Source organism: Trichechus manatus, unplaced genomic scaffold (assembly GCF_000243295.1).
Source record: "Trichechus manatus latirostris isolate Lorelei unplaced genomic scaffold, TriManLat1.0 scaffold00099, whole genome shotgun sequence".
NCBI lineage: Eukaryota > Metazoa > Chordata > Mammalia > Sirenia > Trichechidae > Trichechus > Trichechus manatus.
Window position 1 is genome coordinate 6,039,745 of NW_004444035.1, and position 12,152 is coordinate 6,051,896.

Below are 12,152 nucleotides of genomic sequence, written 5' to 3' on the forward strand. Positions count from 1 at the left end.
GTGTGTGTGTGTGTGTGTGTGTGTGTGTGTGTGTGTGTGTGTGTGTGTGTGACTGAATTCCTAGTGTTAAAAGGAAGTCATCTAACTAAAAGAGAGTTTCTGCCAGGTACTGTTTTACATCGCTATTACAAAGCGAGAGTTTGGGTGATGAATTTAATGCATGGTATTATCCAAGTGCCGTCTTTTTGATGAGTTATTCCTATAATGTATCATCAAAGCCCCATCACTTTGATATAGTACACTAACAACATGTTTTTTTTAAACAAAATAAGTTTCTACATTCTTTAAAGTGATATTATTCTTTTGCTTAAGAACAACTCAAAAAGTTAAAAAAAAAATACCCTTAAAGACTATCTAAGTCTACTTAGAAAACCCATTACAATATAAAAAAGTTACTTTTTTTCATCGCTAATCATTGCCGAAGCCAAGTTTCTGAAAATCTCAGTGAGTCAGGATAACTGCTCATCTTCTTATCGGATTTTGTGTTTTATTCTGGTTTCCTTAATTAAAAAACAAAACAAAAAAATAAAATAAAATCACATAATATTTAACAGTTTTAAAAATGTACATGCGGCTTTTGCCTTCACTCAGAAATTCAGACTTTTTTTTTCTCCAAAGGCACATAGGAATTTCACAGTAATCTTTGTTGTCACTGAAGTATGGAAATAAATATAATCATGTCACATCCAAAGAATGATTTTGTAGCTTTGTTTCCTTTATCATCTCCACTGAAGCATTGTATAAATATGCATAATCTTCTTTCTTTACTGAATTTTTACAGCATAATTTCATAAGTAGGTGAAAAATGCTGCATTTAGATGATTGACAGAATTCCCGGTGGTTTTTTTGTTTTGTTTTGTTTTCTGACGTTCAAGGGCATTATAGATTGTTGCATTTTTTTCTCTACATATGCTGTACTTTTTGTAGTTAGTTTAGAATGTGTTATTTCTAATGTTTTTAGTGAATAATAGGATTGTAGAATATTCTCAGTGCTTTTGTTTTTGATTTTTCTGACAATTAAGAAAATGCTTTATTTTAATAACATATTTATAAAATTATTTGATTTTTGTGGCTAATAATAAAGATAAATAAGCTTTATTGGGATCTTTTATGCCACAAACAATGATAACTAATTACTTGATTTGCTATAATCTTACATAGCAGTTATGCTTTTTTTTCTCCTATGTTAAGCAAAGCGAAGGCCACATAGACCATAAATGTCAGATGAGGATTCAAACTCTAGAATCCAGAATCTTAACCCCTTTTTTGTTGTTGTTAGTTGCTGTCAAGTTGGCTCCCACTCATGGCGACCTCATTTACAACAGGACGAAATGCTGCCCAGTCCTGTGTCATTTTCTTGATCATTGGCATATGCTCACATCCATTGTTATGGCCACTGTGTGTTCTGAGTACCTTCTAACCTCTACAGCATCTTCCAACATCTTCCAACACTATATCAGAAAATATTCGGTTGTGATTCATAGGGTTTTCATTGGCTAATTTTCAGAAGTAGATCACTAGGCCTTTCTTCCTAGTCTGTCTTAGTCTGGAAATTCCACTGAAACCTGCCCACCATGGGTGATCCTGCTAGTATTTGAAGTGCTGGTGGCATATTTTCCAGCATCATATTAATAAGCAAACTACCTCAGTAAGACGAACTGACTTACCCTCTAAATATTTCTGAAGACTGAAATGATTATATACATATATTGACTTTATTTGTAAGTGTCTCTATTCATTAGATGCCATTCAAAAAATATTGACCTAATGTATACTGTTCTTGGGTATTCAGGTACGAAGTAAGCATTGCAGACAAGGCTCCTGTTCTTAGTCCACTGGTCTAGTAGGAAAAGACAAGCTAATCAACAAGTTAATCAACAAATCGAATAATTAATATGATTTGGGAAAGTGCAAGTATCAAAGACCACACAGCAGAGTCCTGGGATGGAGGGTAACTGTGTGGTGTTGTATTTGACAGGACGACCAGAGAAGACTTCTTAGGAAAGGTAACATTTGTTCTCAGGTCTGAATTCCGAGAAGGAGGCAGCCATCCAAAGATCCAGGGAATGAGCATTTCAGGTAGGGCACATCATTAAGTTTAAAGGCTTTGTCATGGAAACAAGATTGCTGTGCTAGAGGAACACCAAGAATTTATTTTTATCATCGTTTTGGTTGGTTTGCTGCTATTTCAGCTTAGAGGACTAATTAGCATTGCTGTAAGAGTTTAAACATCTATTGACATTATTATAATATAACAAAAATATTATAATTATAATGCAGTAAATACATTTTACCTCCTATTTGCAAGCCCGTCTGTTCTGACCTTGTGCTGTGACCTCTAGCTATTTACAAAAAATAAAAACAAGTTCAATACATAAAAAATACCAAAAACAAGATAACCAACTATATCTTAGAGTAAGATAATTCCCGTGAAGCCCCCTAAAATGCATAGATTCCTGAAATTCTGAAAGTGATTTAGATTGGAAAATCTTTTCAATGGAGACAAGGGGAGAGTCTTTACTCTGAACTTGTCTAAAATCCTATGTGATTTGTAGATTGATTCCCTAGAAGCACCAAGACTTAATAACTTAATAGTATTAAGGCGGGGGGAGCAGATAGAGAGAGAAAGCAATATTGATTGATCAATTTTATATATTTTATATATTTCCTGTGTACCCATTGGGTTAACATCCATCTTCTGTTATGTGTGAGAGATAAAAAGAAATTTAAATGCTTTAAATAGGAAAAAAAAAAAAGGAATTTTTTATAACTTTACTTCATTCTAGATAAAGAAGGTAATTTTCATATGCTGCTTGGATTGGGAAGCCAAACCAAATCATTTGCCCTGGAGTCTATTCTGGCTCATAGCGACCCTGTGGGACAGAGCAGAACTCAAGGATTCCAAGGAGCGGTTGGGTGATTCGAACTGCTGACCTTCTTGGTTAGCAGCTGTAACTCTTAACCACTCACCACTAGGGCTTCAAAACCCTCTTCAATACCCAAAGTGATGTAACTTTAGTGCCATGAATGTAACCTCCTGCTAGCAGGACGCTCAGACCTAGCCCATCAACGCCTTCTATCCTCGCTTCAGTGTTGTCAAAAATAAACACACCTTTATCTCATCCATTCTGTCATCTTTCCCAAGATTCTGTTAGCATTTTCCCCTTTCCCCCATCTTTGAATTCCCTCTTTCCTGACTATTGCCAAATTTCCCATTTTTATCTTCACTTCTATACTAATAAAAGATAAAAATAAATTTAAAAAAATCCAAGAAAATCAAACAAAAAAAAAGAATCGTAGACAACACACAGTATTTCTGAAAGTAAGTTGGAGAAATCTTTTCTTGTATCATTTCCATAAGGGGGGATAGCTATTTGTCAAATTCCAAATTCCCTTTCTATTTGAGCATTTGTAGGTCTCAATCAGAAGCCCTAGTGGCACAGTGGTTAAGCACTTGGCTGCTATCTAAAATGTCGGCAGTTTGAACCCACCATCCACTCTGTGGGAGAAAGATGAGGCAATCTTCAAAAAAATTACAGCCTTGGCAACCTTATAGGATTGCTGTGAGTTGGAAAAGGACTTCACAGCAACAGATTTGGTTTTGTTTGTTTTCAGTCCCAACGTACATGATTGAATTACATAAATGAATGTATGATTTAACATAAGGGGCCCTGGTGGCACAGTGCTTTAGCACAGAAAAGTTGGTTGTTCGAATCTGCAGTCACTGTGCGGGAGAAAGATGTGGCGGTCCGCGTGGAGGGCAGTTCTACTCTGTTCTGTATAGTCACTATGAATCAGAATTGACTCGATGACAATGGGTTTGGCTTTTTGGTCTTTTTGGTGGCACAGTGGTTAAGCACTCTGCGGCTAACGGAAAGATGGGTGGTTAGAACCCACCAGTCGCTTTGTGGGCAAAGATTACAGTTTAGGAAACCATATGGGACAGTTCTACTCTGTCTAATAGGGTCACTAACAGTTGGATTTGACTCAACGGCACACAACAATAGCATTCTTTAATACAAATGAATAGAAAGAGCAGAATGAAACTTCAGTGTTCTTCATTTTGTTTAGTGTAACTTTCACAATCTTTGCTTGTTCTTGGGAATAAATTAGTTTTCTATCATTTCATTCTCTTGTATATTTTTAAAATTTTCTTCCGCTTTCTCAAGCATTCCAGCTTTTTTTAAGGAACAGCTTAGGTGTCTGGATAAGTTGTCAGCATCAGATCAAAAATAGAAATATTTATCATCACAGTGCTTATCTGAGTTTTAAGGAAGAAAGAACTTTTTTTAAGGAGGTCTCAAAATATGATACAAATCTTTTAGCAAATCACATTAAAAATGGCAAGATCTTAAAGTTGAAAAATTATAAATATTTAAAGATAACTGATATATAATAGTAATTTCATTGCATACCCTGAAACATTTGCATAGATAAAATATGTGCTGTAAATGACTAATTCGTTTGTCTTAGAGAGGCACTTGTAAGACCACCAGAATATGAAAAAGAAGATTGACGCTATTTTTTATCAGAAGGTATTTGGTGAACATCTGGATAGACTGCAACCTACAGAAGTAACGAAAAAGCAACAAGTTAGTGAAATGCTCATCTATTAAAAGTAAATACATAAATAAAACCTAGGCTGGCAGAGTAGTTTCATATAAGAGCTTTGCCAGACAGTTTTTAAATTGAAGACATAGCAAACAAATTTTTGTTTTTTAGGTTCGTGGTATATTAATCATGTGCTAGGAAGTACAGTAAATTAAATATAGAATCAGATATCTTTCTTGCTATTAAGTAGATGACAAGATTGTTTATAATTATCTGTTACCTTATTTTCTGTTGTTTCTCTCTACCTCTGTATGTAGAAATTCTATTAAGTCACCAGAGAGCATAATAAAAACACAGAGAAGAGGAATCAATAAAAAATCCAGAGATCTAAGCTGACTTTCAGTGTTTATAATTGCGTCCACAAAATTCATTTTATTTAGATTATTTAAAGTCTACCCACATATCTCTATTTCTAGCATTCAATTTCTTTTTAACTGTAGTCACGTTTTCATTAAAAAAAAAAAAGTGGGTGTCTTGGTAAGAGCCACTGTGGATTCTTTTAGATGAAATGAACTGCACAAGTACATCCTGGAAGTATAGCTGATCTGTACTCAGTCCCCATAGAAAAGATGTAAAGAACAGTTGCATCTTCCATCTCCAATCTTCTGTTAAGCTTATCCAGTGTATTTGATATTATACTTTTTTAATTTGCAATTTCTACTTGGCTTGTTTTTATACTTTCCATTTCTCTTTGAGAATCTCTATATGTTCACTCATAATATGCATCATTTTCTTTAACAGACTTAGGAGCTATTTTTAAGTTTTTCTCTGTTCATTCCAGCCTCTGAGTTATCTTGAAGTCTGTTTCGATTGGCTTTTTTTTTTTTTTTTGTCTTTTTTACTATGGATCCCAGTGTGCTGATTCTTCACATATTAAGCGATTTTTTCTAATTGAATGCTGAACCTAGTGGATAATATGCTGTAGGGACCTGGATTATGTTGTTGTCCTGAAATGGTTTTTAAAATTTATTTTGGCAGGTTATTAAATTACTGCCGGATCGTTTTCATCTTATCAGGCTTGTTTTGCTTTGTTATGTTTGTTTATTGTTGTTAGAACTGGTCTATTTTGTTTTTGTCCTTAGAACTGGTACATGGCCTTTATTCAAGGACATAGTTCTTATCTCCAAGATGAGGTCTGTCTGGGATCTTAGCAGATTGCAGGAGGTCCTCGGAGAGGTCTGCACCCTGGCTAGTCTGAGTGCTGGTGTCTTCCTGGCCTGTATGGTTTCCGTTGTCTCTGTTTAGCTCTCAGTCCTCGGGTACTGCTCTCAGCTAGTCTCCATGGGGTCTACCTGTGCACGCACAGTCCAGCCCTTGTCTAAGGTCCCATGGGAACACCTACGAAGAATGCTGAGGCCCAGCCCACATATAGCTCCATCCTCTTAGATACTCTGCCCTGCAAATTCCAGCTGCTTCAGCAGCAATGAACATCACTTTCTCCTTCCACAGCTAGGTGAGTCTGCTGTGTTCTCTAGAATCTCCACTTCTCCACACCGACTTCACAAAATACTTCTCCGAAGGCAAAACCACAATGAGCACAGTAGTCCTTTCTGTGTTTCCTTCCCCTCAAAAATCACTATTGTTAGGAGCCTCGTTTCCAATGACTGAAATATTTTCTTCATATTCACTTTTAATTTTACTGTTCTGTAAGGTCATGAGTGGATGCCATGTCTATTTTGTTCATTAATGTATTCCTAGATGTCATAACTATGAACAACAATGATATGTACACTAATAAATAATGACACTCCTCCATTAAAAAAAAATAATGTTTAGTGCTTAAACTGTCTTCCTCACTCTCTGATTTTACTCATTCTTTCTCTTATGCTCTCTCCCGGCACACACACCCACACATACACATCCGTACACACACAGATATTTCTTTACAGAATTGGATCACATTGTATATATTTTTCTACATATTGCTTTTGTCACTTGGTACCTATCTCTATTTCTCTTTTTAAGAACACGGTAGCCAACCGTATGTAGAAGCTATTCACTTACAAAACCTGTAAATGTTGGTAAACATATACGAAATATCCTCTCAAACGCATATGTGCGATGTCAAGAGAGAGTTAATAAAAATTATAGAGAAATGGCAAGGAAGAATAAAAGCTGAAATTCAGAGTGTAAAATAGTCTCTTGTTGAGAATACCCAGAAAGAATTGCTCATATTCATATCTGTAAGGTTTGGTTCGTAAGTATTCAATGGTCACGTGAGACACTGGCCCTGAACCTGCACCACATTAGGAGTTAGAACTGACACCACGGTCTAAGGCTGACATCATTCGTGGAAAAAAAGATCAACTCCTCTCTCCAGTCACCCTAAATCATTTATTGATATGAAGTAACTTTGACACTGAAACTAGATAAGGCGGTAATCTAAGTAAAATTTAAAAGCTAATTGCATTTTAGAAAAAAAAAATCAAACACCTAAGTAAAACATTATCAAGTGATTTAAAAATAACAATCAGGACAGAATTAGCTTTCTTCTCCTGCTATAAGGAGGGTTGAGAAACAAGTTAATTAATGTAATTTTCTGAGATTAACAAATTAAAGGAGAAAAACAACATGATCATCTAAATTATGTAGAGAAGTGTTTGTTTATATTCAATACTCACTCATGGGAGAAAACCTCTTAGAAATTTTGAAAGAGAAAAAGAGTTACTTAAACAGAAAAATAACTGAGCAAATATCTACAGCAAATTTCATGTATCCATCTCTCCCCTTATCCCATGCTTGTACTCAAATTCCTAAACTTGTCTCATTTTACATCCATCATGACTGATTTCAGGTCATTCCTTAGAGCTGACCTTGGGTCATGTTACATTTCCCTAGTCCATTAATTTCCCCACTCTCCTAAACAACTAGTTCATACTTGATCTTTTCTCCTGAAACTTCCAAACACTCCTCCATCATCTTCCCTTTAAGATGATGATCTTACTTGTTTGTCCACTGAGAAGACTGAAGCAATCAGAAAAATAGTCTTCGCAAGATCCCAACATATCATCCATCAACCACCATGGATTTTTGCCCATAAACAGGTACTTGTACTATAGGGTCATATAGGCTTTGCTGAAAAATCTCAGGGCTCTGCAAACTATATACTGAAAACACAGGGCCTTATGGAAGATCAGGTTGCAGTAGACCAGTAAAAACAAAATGAACTTTGTTAATAGAGAATGAGAAATAAAAGCTGCAACGATTAGAAGAATTGTTAATGTTAAATCCATACAGTCATTTGGAGAGAGAAAAATAGGGGATCCTTTGCAGCTTTAAATCTTTGGGTTCAACCTTCCTCCTTGGAGTTGTAGGAACTTGCAGTTATTCACTTCTAATTAGAAACCAGCTCCATCAAACTAAACATCTTATTTCTCTACCATTTGTGTTTCAAACACCATGTGAAACACCTTCACAGCTTCTTCATTTGAGTCGTCAATCTCCCCAGATATCTTAATATCCATGAAAAGTGTAGCAGTTCTTGGGGGGGGTTACAAATTGCATTAATGAAGGCATTTTTTTATACTAGTTTCATTTTTTAACCTAATTTATGTAATTTCTATTTTTTTCTTTAATTTTAACAATGCTTGTCCTTACTTAATACCTTTCTTATGAACCAACACAAATTCTTTTAATACTGACATCTTTCCCTATTTACTAATTGGTTAGGAGATAATTTATATTAAAAACACACAAACAAACAAGAAAAACAGAGCAGCAACCAAAAACATTGAGCTAGAGCCTGGGCACCTGAGGGTCGTGCACACACTGCGGGAGGGAGATGGCCGTGGAATGACGGCCAGGTATGAGCCACTCAGCCTTCCTCCCGCTCCCTCACGCTGTCCCCACAGAAGGCCAGTTGTAAGCCAATCTTCTGGCTCACTGGCTTTCCTTCCTTTTGCTCCCACTGCTAGCCCAAGCATTGGGCTGTCGGGGTAACTCACCTTCCCACCCCAGTCCGTGATGCTGCAGTTCTCCTTTCTCCCACGGTGCAAAGAAGACACCTAGGGTCTCTGCTTTCTCTCTGGCTTCTCCAGGGATGTGGAGCTCAGCCATCAACTACTCTAGGGTCACACCCTTACAGAGCCCAACTTAGGTCAAGTGTCCACCCTTTGGATCAGTCACCATAGCCAAGGTGGGGAACGGGTCTATCCTATGTGACAAGAGATGTAGGAAATTGTATCTGGTTTGTTTGTAGGCTCATATTCTTCTGCTATGAAAAGCAAGCTACCTCTGCTACCGACACACGGGATAACCATTATAATATGCATAAGACAGAATACTGATGCAGACTTTATTAAACCAAACTTTTAACAGTTATTTAGACACTTAGTCTTGGCTATAGATGATAATCTCGCTGAAAAATATATTATTATTATTAATTCCCCTCGTGACTAAATAATGTGTTGATGAGAGCTTACAAGTGGAGGAAAAATACTTGTCCGTGGAAATGCAGGGGTCTAGGCTTCGTAATGAAGTACACAGATGCATTTGTTTGTGTTCAAGAAAGAAGATTTTGTATTCATCCTAATGCTATGGATTTGTCCATCAAGTTTAGGAATATGAAGCCATATGCCTAGCAGATTACCAATACAGATGATGTTGTCACTGCAGATAGAAAGGTCATTATCTGTTTGGTCTGGTACCACAGGCAGTTTGAAGAGAAGACACGAAAAAAAAGACAATTTCATAAACACGCAAGTGGCAACTGCACAGAATGACTGACTCAAGAGCAACGTTATTTAAAAAAACAAACAAAGAAACGGTTCCTATAGAGTCAATTCTGACTCAAAGCCACCCCATGTGTGCCAGGATAGTACTGTGCTCCACAGGGTTTTCAATGGCTGATTTTTTGGAAGCAGATCTCCAGGCCTTTCTACTGAAGTGCCTCAATAGACCTGAACCTCCAACTTTTGGGTTAGCAGCTGAGTGCTTTAACTATTTACCACCGCGGGACTCCAGAATATCTAATAGGCATCTTAAGCTTAGCAGTCCAAAAGTGAGTTCCTGATATTTCCCCCTAAAATTGCTGCAATGACTGTTTTCCTAATTCAGTTAATAGTAATTCCATTCTTGTGGTAGCTCAGACCGAAACCATGAGTTCAGTCTTGACTCTACACTTTCCTTAACATCCCAAGTCCAATCCTTAGCAACCTTAGCTCCTATAGTAAGACCTGTTGGCTTCAAAATATATTCAAAATTTCTTACCATCTCTACTGCCAGAACTCTAATACAAACTACCACACAATCTCTCATGCATTATTGCAAGAGCTTCCTGTCCGGCTTCTGTGGTTCTGCCTTTACCCCTTTATTCCATTCTTAACATAGCAGCATACCGATCCCACTACAATCTAGGTCATATTATGTCATTCTTCTGTACGAAACTTCCCAAGAGTTTCACATCTCACTTGGAGTAAAAGCCAAAATCCTTACTTTGGCTAAAAGGCCCTACATAATATTGTCCCTTCTGGCTGCTCTCCAGCCACTGACTCTCAAAGATTTCTTCAGATATTCCAGATTGAAAGAAAATAAATAGACAAAGGCATAGTAGGCAAAATGTTAATATCGGACAAAGGAGACTTTGAGGTAAAAAACATGAATAGAAATTAACCAGAAGATCATTCTAGAATGACAAAACTTTAAATTTATCAGGAAATTATACTTTTTAAATTGTATGAATTTAAAAACACAGCCTAGAAATATATAACCTCCACCCATCTGTCAGTTTGCCATACTGTGGCGGCTTGCGTGTTGCTCTGATGCTGGAAGCTATGCCACAGGTATTTCATATACCAGCAGGGTCGCCCATGGTGGGCAGAGTTCAGTAGAACTTCCAGATTAAAACAGACTAGGAAAAAAGCTTGGCAATATACTTCCAAAAAATTAGCCAATGAATCACAAAATATTTTCAGAGGCTTCAACTTACTCACTTTGGAGGTGTCCTGAGGAGGGATTGATTGCTGGAGAAGGACATCATGTTTGCTAAAGGGGAGGGCCAGGGACGGGGAGGGAAATCCTCAATAAGATGCATCAACACAGTGGCCGCAATAGGCTCAAACACACCAAGGATCGTGAAGACGAGGCATGACTAGGAAATGCTTCATTCTGTTTGACACGGGGTGACCGTGAGTCAGAGCCAACTTGATGGCAATTAACGACAGAGGTGGTAAAAAAAAAAAAAAAAACTCAGAACCACAGAAGAGAGGGAAATCTCCAAAACAGCATGTCTGATTTTTAACATACTTCGCTCAGTATTTGACAGATCAAATGAAACACAAGCAAGAACATCACTACTAAATTATCCTGTTAATTTTTATTAATAATGCTTTTTACCTTAAAATCTATTTTGTCCAATGCTAACATAAGTACATCAGCGTTCTTTTGTTCTGTATTATTATCTCTTTACTCATCCATTTGCTTTCAGTCAATATATAGTCTCATATTGTATGTTTTTGTCTTGTAAACAACTGAGAGTTAGACATTTAAATCCAGTCTCACAATCTTTCTGATTTAACTGGTGTATTTATTCCATTACGCTTAATATCAATAATGATATTGGCTGTATATTCACCAACTTAATTTGTGTTTTTTATTTGTTCCATCTGTTCTGTTTCAATTTTTTCCCTTTGGTGCTGTCTTTGAGATTGCTTGATGTTTTTTACTTATTTTCATCTCTAACACATGCTTTGCCAGTTATTTTAGTTGTTATCCTTATTGTTCTTGTTAGTTGCCTTCTAGTTGATTCTGACACATGGCAACCCCATGTGTGCAGAGTAGAACTGCTTTCCAGATGGTTTTCAGGACGGTGACCTTTCTGAAGCAAATCGCCTGATTTGTCTTCGGAAGCTCCCCTGAGTGGGTTTGAACAGCCAACCTTTCAGTTAGTAGTTCAGCGCTTAACCATCTGTGCCACCCAGGGTTCCTAGAAACTACAGAATGTGTACAAGACTAAGCAAAGTCTAAACCAAACCCTAACCATTCCCCAACCATCAGAAAGGATCTTGAAGCAACTTTACTTGCTCCATCCGACTTCTCGTTTATATTTGTCATGTATTCTAACTTTTACTCGTTTAAAAAACCACAAGGTTGAACAAGCCCAGCTGTGATGCCCCTGAGTGTGTCGGATTGCTGGTTTACCTGTCTATGGATATCCCAACTTCATTTTGGATGGTGTCCTGTGAGGGGAACTACTTGATTAGGTCTAGTCTCAGGCATGTGTTTTACTTCAGGAGACTCCTGAACTGAAGCCCAAGTTTGCCTGGATTGTTCAATCCTCTGGCACTACATCAGCTCTGATGTTCTTAGGCTCCACTTGCTCCTGTGGGGCCTCCTTTCACTGTCATTTGGCTTTGATATGTCCTTACTATCCTGTGAGCTTTTTAATATTCCTGAAGAGTACACACTGACGATGCAACGTTCGGAGTTGCTTTGAACAAGAACGGAAGGCACTTATTTCAAATACTCAAGGTCCCTCTCACTGGAATTTCAGCCCCCGGAAGGAAGGTTCATTACCTGTAGGACATTTGCTAAGAAAGGCCCAG

The 12,152-nt window shown here is 37.2% G+C and overlaps 1 pseudogene; it reads left to right on the forward strand.

The window, feature by feature from the left end:
* The first annotated feature begins 8,403 nt into the window (after positions 1-8,403).
* Positions 8,404-9,336, forward strand: LOC101345226 (serine/threonine/tyrosine-interacting protein pseudogene; annotated as a pseudogene).
* The last annotated feature ends 2,816 nt before the right edge of the window (positions 9,337-12,152 follow it).